Source organism: Myripristis murdjan, chromosome 16 (genome assembly GCF_902150065.1).
Source record: "Myripristis murdjan chromosome 16, fMyrMur1.1, whole genome shotgun sequence".
NCBI lineage: Eukaryota > Metazoa > Chordata > Actinopteri > Holocentriformes > Holocentridae > Myripristis > Myripristis murdjan.
The window spans coordinates 27,912,981-27,927,700 of NC_043995.1; positions in this window are offsets into that span (position 1 = coordinate 27,912,981).

The window sequence follows — 14,720 nt, forward strand, 5'->3', positions numbered from 1 at the left end:
CAAACACAGCACTGCACGCCGCCTTCACTCTGTCCTATTTTTTTTTTTTTTTTTTTTTTTTTTTTTGTGCCAGAAAAATCAACAGCATTAAAAAAAGATGTGCCTAAAACAGAGCAAACAAACTTGAGTCTCTCTTCAGCTGTGAATTATGTTTGCACGGATTTCATCCGCCCAAAGCTCGTTAAGGACAAAACAAAAGGAAAATTCAGGAAGCATATTGGACTCCCAACAAATAAACTAACACATTATTGCGGCGGTGTAAAAAGCACAAGAAACGCAGCGAGAGAAAAACATCAGATGCAAAAAGTGATTGCTGCATGCATTTCTTCACAGAGGTTGTTTAAAAGTTAAAGTACCCTGATTGCAAAATGTTTTTTCTCTTTTGTTTTTTGTCTTCAATCCAGACTCTGAAACAGTCAGAGGATCTTCATCTGCAGGATCTTTTCTTCACGTTTGCCTTCATTACCGGTGAGTGTGATGGCAGTGAAATAAACCAAACTTCACTGTTACATTCATGAAGACGGTTTACACTCTGCCGCCTGTTGCTCTTTCTCCACTCGGCTGAGCTGGACTTGCAGCCTCATGTTACTGGATCTCCTGCAGAGAGCAGATGACTCAGCAGCTGGACACCCGCCCCTCCCTGAATCTATTTATTCTCCCTCCAGTGTTTTCATTTTCTGTAGCTTTCAGCTTTTGACTGATTCCCACTCAAATCTCATCAATTCCTTCACTGTAGAGCCACTCACGTTGTTCGCCTCATTCAAACCCAGTCCTAACATGAAAACAGACCCCAAACACACCCAAATCATGACTTTCCAAATAAATATATGTTTAATTGTCATTACATCCATGAGCTGATGATTTTCACCCGTGTCCAAATCCTATATTTAAGTAAAAGAAGCATCATCATGGAGAAACTGCCAGGTAAAAGAGTCAAATGCAAAATGTTTCTTCAAGCAATAGAGGTATCAGCAGTGAAAGAAGAATGGTTCCTTTCACAGAGTTAAATTATTGATGCATTAACCCACAAGAAGTATTTTAATGTTGTAGCTCTAACGGCTCCATATCCTGCTGGCTAGTTTAATGCATCACATTTGATGTTTTGCACATAAAATCTTATTCGGCAACGTAACTAGTTACTGCGGCTTTTAGATAAATGCAGTGCAGTAAAAATATAAAGTCTCCTAAGCTGAAATAGTAAAACTGAATGTACTGACAACGATATGTTTTCTGTGACTTTGAGGTTGATCTCAACAAGTATCCATCGACCTCAGCTGATGAGGTTTTGGTCAGAATAAATGAATGTACTGGAAAAAGATGCAGGTCAGTACTGAGTGGGGTTACGCTGCTCCACTGGTGTTGTTGTAGAGGACTGTGTTGTGTTGCATTGTGCAGCTCCCACACATAAACGTCTCTAACCGGCTGAGTTTGAAGTAGGCTGTTGCTGATAAAGAGCGTTTGTGCTCAGCAAACCTTGCCGGGGTAAATAAAGTTGCAGGGACGCCTCAGGAAACCCACTTGAACCGGCATTCTCCGACAAAAACACATTTTCACTCGACATCAATGAATCCGATTCATGAAGGGCGCCGCATTGTTGCAGCTGAATGATTTTTACTGTGCAAATAATACTGCAATAACTCGATATGAATGAAGCATAGCGCGCCGCAAGTGGTGATCCATAGACTGCTCAAATGGAAGGCTCTGATTTCAGATAATTGTATGACATTGTGCTCAAACAAAGTGAATCAGCTCACTCTGCTGAAAAATTTATATCACTTGTTTTCGAACGCACTCCAAACCCTTGACAAGTTTCATGGAAAAAACTTTGATGTGCAATCCGTTAAAAACAGCTGGTGACTTCTCTTTGATTGCTTCGAAATAAAGCTAAAAAAAAAAAAAAAAAGTTATCATTTTCCGACCTTTGCCGCCAAAAAAGTATGTTTTGACTACGAGGTAATTATTGCTTTTGAAGTGTTGACTGATTCATTTCAGATGGTGGAATGAAGCCTTGAAAATTGACATTTGTGCAGCCATCTACTGTTTCAATACACTGATAAGCCAAATAATTAACATGGAAAGCAAGGCCAAGATCATGTTTCCATTCACCACTTCCTGTCGATGGCTGATACCAATTATGTTGGAGTTCAGAAGGGGATTATGATCATGTTATAATTATCATCAGAAGCTGACGTCAATCTTTCCTCGGGGGATTAATACACAAGCCCACCATCTTTCAGCGAGGAATAAACAAACATTACCGCAGTTCTCCTGCCAAACATCTTTTTTTTTTTTGGCAAGAAACACGGCTCATCAGTCTCAAAGAGGCTGAACCGGCTCCCATCGCACCTAGAGATTACAAGAGTGCAGTTTGTTCGGCGCAGACAAATCTCCACCGCCGTCCAAGCTCAGTAACTAAACACACACACACACTGAGAAACAAACGTGACAATAAACCAACTCAGTGACCCGGCGTCATGTTCGAACAGTAAACTCTTCCTGCACCATTACTTATCCTCACAACAATCCCCCAGCATAAGTATTTCCTCTTATGCCACATTTATCTTCCATTATATGTCCTGTATGTGTACAACATGGTGCTGGTTAGGACAGCAAAGCGATGAACAGCGCAGGGGGAACGCAAACAAACCATTAATCTCCGCCCGCCGCGTGAAGCAACAACCCACACTGTGAGCATTTTCCAAATACTTTGTAGTCTCTGATTTAGACTGCGCTGTTTAAGGGTGATGCAAAAGACAAGGGGACAGTGTGTTTGTTTTGAAAGCGAACCGCAAGGAAAACTGCTTATTAATATTCTGCTGGGGGGAACAGACAGATAGAGATAGAGCGGGAGATCAGCTCCCAGATATTAACTGATTCACAACGGCCTTGTTTATGTGCAAACTGAATGAGCAGAAATAACTAGAGACAGCTACTTTTCTCTCTCTCTCTCTCTCTCTCTCTCTCAATTTCAATTTCAGTTTCCAACTTGTTTTATTGGCATGAAATGTAAATCCACCTGTGCTGCCAAAGCATATAGGGAATAAAATAATAAATAAGCAAAGCAAACAGATACAGGAACATCTGGTAGTGGTATTAACAGAATAAAAAGTGAGCATAAGCTTATGGTTGAAGATGTACACAGGTGCCTTATGTGCCCTGTAATAAGAGCCCTATGTGTATATGTTGCAGTTTATATGAATATTTATATGAATATAAACTGCATAACATCTCTCTCTCTCTCTCTCTCTCTCTCTCTCTCTCTCTCTCTCTCCCTCTATCAGTCTGAGTCATGTTTCTCAGTAGGGCTCCAGGTCCCACAGAGCCAGTGAAAACTGGAACTTGCTGGAATCTGACCAACACACACATGATGACCAATCAGACGTGATTGTGCTGTAATTGGAGAGGAGTTTTGTGCGGCTCCGTGGCACAACATGGTTGATTGTGTTTGAATAGCCACTGATTGATCGGGGCTCGGCTGCAGCCAAGCTCCGTGCACCGTGCCCTGCAAGGAAAAAGAAAGAGGGAAAGAAAGAAAGGGAGAAAAAAGACTTCTGAAATTGATTCCTATTGCCTTCCCAGAAATAAACGATTACACACTTCCACACCAATTTTTGCGGCGCTCTTTAAGCCGATGATTAAGCTTGACCGCAGCGCTAAAACATCTCCACTTAAGAGTCACCGTTCAAAATGCATTTCATGGGTGGATTTCAGGTTGAAAAATGACCAGGCTTTGTTGGGAAAAAAAATAAATAAATAAATAAAGGCAGCGACATGCCATGCCAGATCAGAAATAACACTGCACTAATATTGGGGACAGGGTGGAGGTGGTCGAAAGGTTAGAGAAGCACTCACAGCTGAAAGGTCACTGGTTTTATTCCAACGGCACCTGGTTGTCCCAGTGGAGTACCCACCTTGTTATGGTGCAGCCTCAAGGTGTAGATGTGTGTCAATACATGACACTTGAAGCAGGATAACGCTTCAAAAGAGCATGCATGGCGAGTACGACTGCTCCATGGATGCACAAAGGTCATAAAAATAAAGAAAAGCCGTCATTAAGTCTGCTGACAGGGCTGCTCGGGCAAAAAAAAAGAAGAGCTAAGAACATATGCCTCAGTCGTGATAACAGTAACACACCCCATAATTCCAAAAAGACAGTATTTGTTCATTTTTACACCGCAGCAAAGACTTTAAATTCTGTCTGAGAGCAAACTGGATTGTGTCCAGCTCCATTTTTCGCACTTGAAAAGTGAGTTTCGCATGATTTACCCTGAAATAGAACAAGACAGGCACAAAGAGCTCCCCAGCACCCTTGGAAGACTTCTGTTTTACTGCCGTGGAGGAAAAACCTCATAACTCCAATTTTGAGGATTTTTCTGTCTTGGTTTTGTTTTTTTGTTTTTTTTTTTTCGTCTGGAAGTGAAGTGTTACATGGTATTTAATTGGTGCTTCATTAACACTCATGTCCCCACAGAGCCTGCAGGCGCTGCTCAAGATGCAGGATAACATGTCGGAAAGGCAGAGCTGTAAATCTGAGAATAAGTCAGATTTTTTTTTTTTTTTTTTTTTTTTTTAAACTCTAGGAAAGTTTATTTTTTTTCGAATGATACAAGGTTTTTAGCCCGTAGCGCTGACACGCTCCTCATTCTAGTCATTACCCAAGAAGTGTAACATCTCTCCTTCCTGCCAAAACCCACTTTCATGCTGACTTAGCTGATTTTAAGGACTCAATGCTTTTAAAAGACTAGTTGTGATTTTGCAACTCCCTTAAGACCGAATGACTTTCTTTGACATTTCAAGGAGGGGGGAGGGCGATTATACCTGGTAAAACAATTTAATGCTCTGAAGGATCATTGAACATCAAACGGTTCTGGGCCGGCTCCAGTTCCAGCTCCTGCGCGGTGACTTCATTTTTCCATGCTTAAGGGACTAGGAGGGAAGCTCCTGTGCAGCTCATATCCTCCTCTGCTCGGCTGCAGCCCATCACATTTTGAATAGAAAGATTATGGGTTCGAGTGACCTTGGCGTCTTCTGCTCTCCCTTGTCACAGAGCGCTGCCCCCGTCCAATCAATGTCTCCCAGGCTGAGGCGCGGTCACACACACCCTCCTCCCTCCCCCCATCCCACACACACACACACACACACACACACACAAATAGTCCAGTCATGCCTTCTTCACTCCACCGCCATGACATTAAGATGACAGCAGCGTCAACATACCACAGTGGTGAGAATACACAGGGACAGGCCTGCCGGTCTCCACCGCAAGTCTCACAGCCCCATCTTGTGTTCAGCAGCAGGAAATGACACTAACACACACACACACACGCACATACATGTGACACACACACACACACGCCCACACAGGGGAGAGGAGCAAGAGAGAGAGAGAGAGAGGGAGAGAAAGAGAGAGAGAGAGAGAGAGAGAGAGATAAAAGCCAGCCAGAAATACTAACAGTCAAAATGCCCTTTTCCACTGCACAACAAGAACCAGTCCAAACTGGACCAAACAGGAACTGGAGCTACATCCACTTCCAGTCGTTATTTGGGCTTCCAACGACTTCTAGGGAAACAGAAATGATGGACAGTGAGGACAGAAAAGGTGACTGTCTTAGCAGATTTAATAAAGAAAAAAAAAGAAAAAAAAAAAAGGAATGGTTACATGTCAATTAATATGTTTTTTGAAATTATGCAACTTTATTTTTCTTTCATTAGTCAGGATCAGTTCCCTCAAACGCAGCTACATCTTCTTATACACCCACTTGTTTCTGTTCCTCCCAAGCTCAAGCTCCCTTGAATTTCATCCTCTGATCAAATGAGCCCTGAAGCCCCCTGAGGGCCCTTTTCCACTGCAACTGGACCAAACCCTTTAGGCACATTATTTGGCGCTTACAAAACAGGAACTTTTGATTTTTCATTCACTGAGAGACTCACAAGAGCCAACAGGAGCCCTGTGGCAGCACCACTGCACCGTTTAGTACCAACTGGTCAAGCCTTGGACACACAACACAACTTTTAAGATCCTCGCAGATTATGAGAAAAGACTGGGCAGTAAAAATGTTCCTTTTAGGGACAAATGATAAAACTTAATGCTTTACCTTTTTGACAGTTTGCCAAAAGCATTAAGTTTATCATTTGTCCCTAAAAGGAACATTTTTACTGGAATCTATTCAGGACATAATGAACTTCCACTGCCCAAAGACTGGGCACGTTACACTGATGGATTGAATTTTGTAGATTTTATTTTGGGATCACACCCATAACAACTGAGATGACAGACTTAAAACTTTCGGATTAAATCTGGAAGGGAGAACTTGAGCAGAACGGGATCTACAGACCAGAGAGAGACTTGGAGGTGCAGGAGTTAATTTTGTGAATCATATTACACAACCTGTTGGAGCAAGAGACGATATACACTACTCACAAAAAGTTAGGGATATTCGGCTTTCGGGTGAAATTTCAGGATGAACCTAAAATGCATTATAACCTTTACAGGTGAACTTAATGTGACCTTCTGTAAACTTTTGAATGCACATGTCCAACTGTTCAGTGTTTCAGTACTTTTTGCACAAGTTGCTGTTCTCTAACAAGGAGTTTAACGGCAAAATTCACATCAGGTGTTTGATGCTCCAGCTCATCGAGGTCGTATCATTAGGGAACGGCTGCTGGAGACTGGGGTGCCTCAGATGGAGTGGCCTGCACTTTCTCAGACCTGCATCCCATAGAAAACCTATGGGATCAGCTGAGTCGCCGTGTAGAGGCTCGGAGCTCTGTACCCCGGAACCTCAATGTCCTGAGGGCCGCCCTTCAAGAAGAGTGGGATGCCATGCCTCAGCAGACAATAAGTCGACTTGTGAACAGCATGAGACGTCGTTGTCAAGCTGTAATTGATGCTCAAGGGCACATGACAAGTTATTGAGACATTGACATTTTTTGTTGTGGTATATCCACCACTGTTGTTGGCTTTTGTTTCAAGAAATTGTTTGAGATGAGGAAATCACCAGTGTATGCTTCTACTTAAATGCCCTACTTTCATGATATAATATCACTGTAGCGTGAACATTTTATATTTTCCATAAATTTCACCCAAAAGCCAAATATCCCTAACTTTTTGTGAGTAGTGTAGATGGCTCATAATATTATTTGGTCAGTCACAGCGAGTCCACTCTCACGTTCCCCCGGGCTTATTGGTGGAATCTGTTCAGATTTGGCTCTCCACTTGATTACAACCAGACTTGGATTGTGTTTATCAAACATGATTGATATGATCATAGCGGCTCCAGCGCTCCCAGATTAGAGTTTGTACCCGTTTCACACTCCAGTTGTCTGTGCCAGCTGTCCGGACTGGCACAGACGTGGACCAGCGTCTTCAGACCAGTGCCGACTACAGACTCGGGCCTACAGCTGGGGGGAAAAAGTGTCTTAGTCTGGCACGCTGAGGCGATTCGCTGTTAGCCGTGGAGAATCTGAAGAAGTCAGTCGGCACCGTGGAGCCCTGACGACGTCATTGTCATGTGGTCAGACGATGTGAGCCAACAGGAGCTTGAGGGAACGACAAGAAATTAAATATCGCTGTGCTAAAAAATAAAGTTGCACACATTTTGCAGAGATGTAAATCTATTAACATGTAACCATAACAACAAAACGATGATTAAGTTGATTGCCTTGCTAAGTTTGCAGCGCCGCTCGCTTCTTTTCTGTCAGCGTCCCTGTTTCCCCTTCAGTCTTTTGAAACACAAAGAACTGGATGTGGCCCCAGTTCCTGTTTGTTCCCATTTGAGCTGGTTCTTGTTACTTGGTGCGCAGTGGAAACTGGACAACTGGATGTGGAACACACAGCAACCCAGATCCTTCTTTAATAAGGCTCTGGATCACAAACACACATGCACATGCACACACACACCCATGCATTGCACACACACACACACACACACACACACACACACATACCACTACATGATGTTTATTATTATATCCCAGCTTTTGTTTAACTTCGATGCTTTGGCAGCACCAGTCCTCTAACATCCATGCCAGTAGAGCACAATGAATTAAAATGAACCGAATTAGACTGAGTTTACTTGGACTGAAATGAACTCACAGAGACAGAGAGAGAAGCAGAGAGAGGTGAAAACAGAGGGAGAGAGAGAGAGAGCGAGAGAGAGAGGGAGAGAGAGAGAGAGAGAGAGGCGCTGATTGATTTTCACGCCTTATACTCACTTTTAGCCACAATCACGCCCGCCATGCGTCACCGTCTTTATTTGCCTCTCACAGTCGCAATAGTGTCCTCTCTGTAATTTGAGTTGCATTAAATATCGTTATCTTATTATTATACACATCATTTTTAATGTTATTTGATTTGGTTTTCTCATCTTTACTGTTTTAATTTCATTTTTTAAATGCCTGTTCTTGCATCTTCAAAGGTTTAAAAAGCATGTTACATATGAAGTCTATTTATTTATTTATTTCTCTATGTAGTTTTCTGCTTTTGATGTTTTGTTTTTATAATATGCGTGCAGATTTTCTGCCAGGACTCCCTTGCAAAAGAGATTTTTAATCTTAATGGGATTTTTTCCCTTGTAAAATTAAGGTAAATCTATCTATCTATCTATCTATCTAATAAAAGAACTTGAAGCTTATTTACTTACTTACTTAGTTTGTTACTTGGTTGTTTACTTCTTCATTCATTTGTTTAGTGGACATGCGCTGCCAAAAACAGTGTGAGCAGCTCCTGTTTATCGTGACAACAGAAGCATAATGCTTAGCTAAACAGTCTTGCAGGGATTACATCCTGGAAATGTGATTGCACGCTGCTTCACAGAACAGAAGATGAGATCATGGTGAATCAGCATTAGTGCAGAGCAAAAACAATCGTGCTCCCGCTACAAAACACACGGCGAGAAGTGAAATGGAAAACTTGTGTGTAGATATGATGATCTCCTCTGCTGATAGCCGAGCCCGGGACTTTTCTCAGGCTGCAGTCGTCACACGGTTGCGCTGACCTCACATGCAGGAAGGCATTTCAGAAAAGGGAACAGCATGTAAGTATGTGTTTCATCATTTGTGCGTTTATTTATTTACTTATTTTGAGGGGGTTTTCCCTTTAATTTCACAAGCTTTCAAACTCTTGTCAAGATGAGATTCAGGTTTCAGGTCGGCAGGCTGGCTTGTAATTTTCTTTCTTTCTTTCTTTCTTTTTTTTTTGTTATTGCTGGTTTGTTTTCAGCACAAAAGTCAATTGCACATAAATCGGGAACAAAACTATGACCCAATGCTTTGAAAATAATCCACTTACTTCAGCATGTTAAATGTGCTCGGCAGATTCTGTTTAACATTCATTCAACCCATCATTCACGCACATTATTACAGATGGATTTAATTCTCTCTCTCTCTCTCCGTTTCTCTCTACCCAACCCCCCTCTCTCTCTCTCTCGCTCTCTCTCTCGCTCTCTTCTCCCTTTCCAACATCTGCCTCAAATCTGAAGAACACAATGTCACCCTGCTCAACCGCACTTAACACAAAAAAGGCCCCTGAACTCGCGCTCCTCTGTCCAATCTGCAGGCAGGTCCAATAAACAGGAAGCTGCCCCCGGGACGTGCGGCCTGTTGCCCGCCTATTGCCCGCGCCGTGGAGTAGGGGGGGACCGGGGATACCAGCGAACATGGAGGACCAGGTTTCGGATTGTTCCAGGGTTAAACTTTATCCACAGCATTTCCATCACAAAAGCCTCCTCGGCGGCGAGCAGACGTGACCTTGAGGCCTGCCAGGGCCAGACGGAGGAAGTGCGTTCGCTGGAGCCTCCCCTATTCACGTGCTGGCCTATAGGTCGCTGTCTATCACACGGCTACCCCCCCCACCCCCCGACGTCCTTCACTGGCCAGAGTCCCTTTATTATGCTGATCTAATGACTGTGGAGGGTAATCCAAAAGGCCTTCATTAGAATGAGGGTGGTGTGTAAAGCGCCCTGCCAGATCTGAGCTGATACTGGAGGTGGGTGCCCAAGCGGCCGAGTTGGGTGAGCCTGAGAGGAATGTCAGCGTCAGCAGCGGCGGCATTTTTTCCTCTTCCAACCGTTTTTCCATCATGCCTTATTTCGCTGAATTACTCGGTGGTTACATTCCTTTATTATTGAAATACCTTGAGTGATACAATGCAGAACAAAGGACAATCAATATCCAGAGACAGAGCAGAATAAATCAGTCGCATGCAGGAGCGTGCACCGGCCTACATAGCAGTGCCTGCCCCCTCGCGCTAAAAAGGATGCATGGTAAGTCTGCATAAGGTTGCATTAACGTTGCATCACTGTGCATATTAAAACATATCGATTCACGCTGGATCATGCAAGTTTCCACAAGATTAGACGGCCTGGGGTCATCGACGTTAGCAGGATAATCTTACTTATACTGTTGCCTGTGTTACTCCCCGTCCGTCCCTAATGAGCATATTTATGATTGAGAGACAAAATAATCTGTGAAATCCGTCATTATGAATGTGATGCAATGGTTTTTCAGAGACAGTTTGGATTTTAATAGGCTTCTAGTGTGCTCCCAGCCTTAAAAACACAATGCGAGAGTGTTTTTTTTTTTTAAGAGTGTGCTAATTGTTTGGGTTATGTCTCCCATTTCCATAATTCTTAACAGTGTCTGCAAACGATCCTCTGCGCTTCTGAATGTCAGTCTTCATTTTTCTGCATTCTGTAGTAGCCATTCACTGCCATCGGTTTTCATCTGGTATGAAAAACATCTTCCACCGGCTTGAAAAATGGCTGAGTAAGGGAATCTGCCATAGTAAGCACTCTGCTTTGATTATTTTGTCAAAAAGTCTTATAGTCTGTATAGTCTGTATAGTTGCATTAATGTAGTCGAGTGTGACCAAAATGAAAGTGTCTGCCAGAAAATAGCCCCATTTTACTGTTGCCTTGCAGACATTTATGTGACAGTGATGATTTTTTCTGTATTTATAAAAGAATTGTTAGTGGGGAGAGCACTTACATTCAAGATAGCTTTGGCATTGAAATGTTTATAAATTTAAAATAATGCAAAAAAAAAAAAAGAAAAAAGGACATGATAACACATTTACTTTCATCCAGCATGCATTTAAACGTGATGTGAGATGATGCAAACTACTGCTAGACACTAGTCAACAGGCTGCAAGTCAGAATTAGGTCGGCGTTTTCCCTCACACATCAGTGAAATGCACATTTGCATTCAATTCACATTCTGTAAGCAAACAGTAAATAATCATTTGCCTGCATAAGCATAGCACAAACATGCAGCGTGCACAAAACATGCTCCTGGCACAGAGTTCAAGTTTGATTAGCTATGACAGGTGAAATTGCAAAGAAGTGGGTGTGGTTGACCTCACATTTTCAAACATTAACTCGTCACGGAGGGAAACTTAATTTTAGCAGTGTGCGCCCAGCCAGCCTTATATAACACAACTTCCTCCTGCCCACTGCAGCCCTTCTCCAGCTCCTTCTCCTACTCAGCAACAGCAATGCCAAAATCATCTCTGGTCTTCAGAAAACATTTTCCCATGGCAAAACTGACCACTCATGTCAACTCCAAACCAGCAGACTCGATTTCCTCGTGGGTGTCCCGTCCCGGAGCCTCCCACATTCATCATTCATTACATCAGGATACGGATTTGGCCACCATCAGCAGGCAGTGAATATTTGCGTGCAGTTTGACCGCACCTTTACCCAGAAAAAATTGCGGTGATAATGTAATAGTGCACGATGGCGAGAGCCAGATGTATCAATCATATGAGTAACACATGTTCAGCGGTGGGTAAGTTACAGCTGAGCAGTTTTTCCTCACACAGCTGGGTTTTTATTGGTACATAGACAAGGCCAAGGATGCATCTTTAACTTGCTCTCAGCGCGGTAGAGTGTCAGCCGAGAACCTGCCAATCACTTCTCAATTCAAGTTAGCTGATGCTCTTTTCTTTGCACAATCCTTGGACACCTCCTTCACTCAGAGCCACTGTGAATGAGCCTCTTTATTGTGCAGGATTCATTGCAGCGGGGGAGACAAGTGGGCCTGCTTTGAGAAGAGATGAGGACGCAACACGCAGAAACTTAAGTCCTCAAGACACATCTCACACCCCCTTTCTCAACCTTTCATTTGTCTTGTTTTTTGAAAAAGAAAATCCGCCTGGCTCTTTAGCTTGCACCGCTCAGTTACATACACAAACTCTGGGGATACAGGAATATTTATGGCATTTATTTTCTGTGCACTGTGGCTTTTTCCTTTGTTCTTCTTACTATTGGTTGTGTGTAATATCAGCAAATGTAAGGCTTACTGACTCATTTTAAGTCACTCTAAATAGTGTCAACCAGTGCCTGCAATGTAAATACAATAACACTCACAGTACAGTCGATACTTTAATTTAAATTAAAATCTACAACTGAGCTGCAGCTCACATATTTTCAAATGCATATCTTAATATTCTTGAAGAATTTTATGTAAAATGGAAAAATATGTTATTCTTTGTATATAATATAACTCAGAACAGGCGCAGGCATGATGTTTGGAGACTTTTAAAAAAAATACACCAACTTTTAACAGCCTGAAAACTCGTGTAAAACTGTGTTACACTGCGACACACTGTCAGTCGTTGGATCGCACGCTCTGGCTATAAATTTCAGAGTGAAAATAAATGTCCTCACTTCACTAAATCACTATGTAAATAAAATGAGAATTGCAACTGCAGACTGAGGTTTTTATGTGCTTTATTGATTTTTGAACAATCATCCCACAGGGAGGTAAGACTGCTAAGTACACTGGGTGATTTTGATTTATTATTTTGCTTTATTTGAGGAAATTAGTGGAAATGCGCATAATTACTGACATTTCACTTAGGAGGAATAACTCTGGTATTGAGTGGCAGTTTGCAGCTGGTTATTGAACTATTTCTTCCTTGTGGTTTATGGCTGAGCTTTCCTCCAAGTGCCTCTGCAGCTCCCGGTGGATTGACTCCTACTGTCTTCAGGCAGCTGAAGGAAATCCTGGCGAAAAAAAAAATGGTGCTTCCAGTAATCTATTACCTGTGACTATGGAGATATTAATCCTGACAATGGGGGCTTGAGCTCTCAGACGCCCTTTTTTGTGCATTAACATTTGAGGCTTTCAGCCAACGCTCCTTCAGAGTGAGTTAGAAGTAGTGAACAGGAAGGCGGCGGGTCGGTGCCTTGCTCAGAGACTCTTCTGCAGGATACACAGCTGGTGATGGACACGCTGGGCGTTGCAGGGTTTGAACCTGTAGCCTTCGGGTTACAGAACAGACTCGCTCACCTCCCGGTCTCCTGTCGACCCTGATTTTTCTGGGAAGGGGAACTTTGCACAAATTTGGACGCTGGAAATAGAAGAGCGATTACACTCTGGGCTGAATCACATGCAATCAGCACTACGTCTTCTGTGTATGTGTGTGTGTGTGTGTGTGTGTGTGTGTGCGTTCTGTATGTGTTTGTGTGTGTGTTTTCATAATGTTTTACTTTTTTCTTCAGTGCCAGAAGTAATGTTGTCAGATTAGGTGTCACATTCTTCTGGGCTATTTTCTCTGCTCTCTAATGGTCTGAATTACATCATTTCATGCGACATTTTGTCTGAACCATTTGAATGCTTTTATAATCTCCTGCAGCAAGGCAGAATAGGCCTCCATAAAGAAGACTTTATTAGAAATGACAGTCATATGGCTGCAATTATTTTGTTTTAGCTGTTTTGTATTAAAGATAATAAGGGCCATCAAATTGTGGTACAGGCAAGACTCCCCTCGTCGTCTCTCTGTTAGGGACTCTGGTACTCACATTTGCTGTTATGACAATTACATGCAGCACAAATCCAGCCAGGAGGAACTTATAAATTGTGAAACTGGGATACTGGATTAGATTAGATAAAACTTTAATGTTCCCCGCAGGGAAATCGGCTATTTGCAGCAGCTGAGGGAAGAATGTAGATAAGAACAAAACAAACAGATTATGGAAGACAATACAAGTAAATACAAGTAAAGATCATGTTTAGGTTAGGATAGATAAATAAAGATCCTGCACCCCTGATGACACAAGTGCAGGATCTGCGAGTGTGTTGGTGTCCTTTCACATTATCAAGTGCACAGATGGAAGAGGATATAAATACAAAAAAGGGATGCATGAATATTTCTTTATTAATATTTATTAATATTTAATACTTTCATTGCACACTGCTCTGTGTTGGCGTGTATTAACTGCAAATAAAATGTCCTCTGAAAAATAGCAGCAGCTGTGTCATCTAGAAAACTGGAATAAGCAATAAAATAATAATAAAAAAAAAAAATTGAATAGGCTTATGCAGACACAAACAAAACGGTCCTCAGAGGTTGAACAGCAGACAACTGGTGGACATTTGGTTACATCAGCTAATTAGCACCATCAAGATATCACCCAAAGCCCAGATTTCAGCTATGGATGTGCCCAATAATCAGTCAGTATGTTTATGTGTGGAGGTGTGTTAAGAACGGGTGTTTGGCTGAAGGGGTGATTTTAAAAACTTCACCTGTTACACACCGAAGAGCTCAGGTAGCATGGTGTTGTTGTAAATAGCAAAATCCAAATATTTAATTCATGCACTGACTTATCCACCCTGCAACCCTCAATCTAAATACTCAAATATGGGAAATGGATGGATGGACTATGCCTTTAGAGAATTAGCTCCTTGTATTTGGATTCACGGTGCGCCAACCTCCTGCT